Raw genomic sequence first — 2,190 nt, forward strand, 5'->3', positions numbered from 1 at the left:
TTCTTCAAATTCCAAATAATTATCTGGATTCAGTTGCGTGTGAGGTATGACATTTAGGTTCAAATGCCCAATCAAGGGTTTTCTACAAGCAAGGCTTGCACTTGGTTTTAAAGCAGTTTGTTGTGTATTATCATCTGGAGTCCAAATGAGTACTTTTTGTTGATTCCAAGCTTTAAATTGATAGTGTTTTTGTGCATCTTCATTTCTGTAATGAAAAAAGAAAATCAATTACAATAAAATTCATCTTAATGTAAATTAACGAGGATAAGTTCTAGCTAAATGCCTTCTAAGAAATTCTGACAATGAATTGACTTAATACCTTGGAGGATACTTGCAAAACATCCATTCTCACACACACACACACACATATAGATGTGTGTGTGTGTAAATATATTTTTCACATAAAAACTATATATATTACTTATTTAGAAATTTTTATTTAGTATAATATCCGCAATACACAAGGTCTAGTTTAGTTTAGGACTTGGGTCCATGTGTGTGTAACATAGTAATGGGTTTTTGGTTTTTTTGGGTTTTTTTTTTGTTTTTTTTGTGGAACTGGGGATTGAACTCAGGCCCTTGTGCTTGCCAGGCAAGCGCTTATTCTACTGAGCCATCTCCCCGGCCCTAGTAACGGGTTTTGATACCTTTTCACCTATCACTTTCCCCTTCTCTCCTTAACTGGATCATCTTTCTGATCCCCAAAATTTAAACTTTCTGTTTCTATCATCTCTTTTTCATTTCACTGCTTAAATTATTTTTAGTTTCTCATTGAAGAGAACACATGGTATTTCCCTTCCTGTTCTGACTTTTTTCACTTAATATTATAGGATTGAGTCCCACTTTTTTTTTTTTTTTTTTTTTTTTGCCAATGATAATGATATACCATTCTTTATGGCTGAATATATATTACATTTTTTCCAAGCTGAGAATTAAATGGAGCTCATAGCAAAATTTTATTTCTAGACTTTTTCCTTTTGTTTTTTGGAGATGGATTCTCATAGATCATTAATTTCTTTTAGGCTGAATACCACATTGCTATCCTGCTGGTTCAGGTTCCAAGAGTGCAGTGAGTACGAAATGCACCACCGTGATGAGGCGACTCCACATTTTCATTGTCCAAGCCTCCAGGGATGGTTCTCTGGGCTCTCTCCAAAATTCAACTCTTGCCTGGGGAGATAGCTCCAGGGTCTAAGCACCTTCCTGGCCAGCAGAAGGACCCAGATTTGATCCCTGGTACTGCATGCTGTGATGGTCCCAGAACTCTGGGTGCGTCTTTCCAGCCCTGAAATCAGGCGTGGTGGCACGCGCCTGTAATGCCAGTGCTGGGGAACCTGAGACAGTTGGATCGTTATGAGTCTGGGCTACACAGCAACACCCTGTACCAAATAAATAAATAACATACTTTAAAAAAACCCCAAAAAAACCAAACTCCAACTATTGTGAACTGCATAAAGATCTTATCTATCGTGAATATCCACGCACACTATGCTTTGATCAAATATATGCATGGATCACTAAAATATGAACATTTGAACTCCTTTGTGAATATACCCAAGGATATATACCTGGATCAGAGACTTCTATTTTTACTTTGAGACACCTGTGTATATTGGTTATCATTATGGTTTTATTTAATATTTTGACCAAAAATGATAGGAGGGTAAATTTTTTTTTTCTTTTTTTTTTTTTTTGCGGAACCAGGGATTGAACTCAGGCCCTTGAGCTTGCCAAGCAAGTGCTTATTCTACTGAGCCATATCCACAGCCCCTGGTAAATTCTAAGAAATTTAAAACATGAGTGAATGACACCTCTGGGGAATGTTTTAAAAACATTTATTATTATAAAAAAAAACATTTATTATTATAATGCTAGTATTCATTTGCATTTTGAATACTTCTTCCAAGTTAGCTATTTTATGAATGATGAATGGAGCATATGCATGCGTAAACATAAATACGTATCTTGAATGAGTTCTCAAAATTTCTCCTTTTCATATATTTTTATATATACTATCAAAATGTAATGTTTCATGTTTCAGCGATATTTCTCATGAAGGAATTTTGTGATACCAATATATCAGATAGTGACATCTGTTGCATAATGTTAATACTACTTCAGTCTCCTAAAATAGAATTTTTCTGTATTTAATTGTGAAATTATACACATTCATTCTTATCCATCTCTGGA

General features: G+C 34.8%; 1 long non-coding RNA gene across 1 annotated transcript in view; it reads right to left on the bottom strand.

Moving 5' to 3' along the window:
* Window positions 1-164: 164 nt before the first annotated feature.
* Window positions 165-2,190, bottom strand: part of LOC111814009 — a 3,047-nt gene continuing 1,021 nt past the window's right edge. Inside the window, exon 3 of the long non-coding RNA XR_002819100.1 lies at window positions 165-205. This is a non-coding gene — a long non-coding RNA (uncharacterized LOC111814009). The remainder of the gene's footprint in view (window positions 206-2,190) is intronic.

This window comes from Octodon degus, unplaced genomic scaffold (genome assembly GCF_000260255.1).
Source record: "Octodon degus isolate 3935 unplaced genomic scaffold, OctDeg1.0 scaffold00255, whole genome shotgun sequence".
Lineage (NCBI taxonomy): Eukaryota > Metazoa > Chordata > Mammalia > Rodentia > Octodontidae > Octodon > Octodon degus.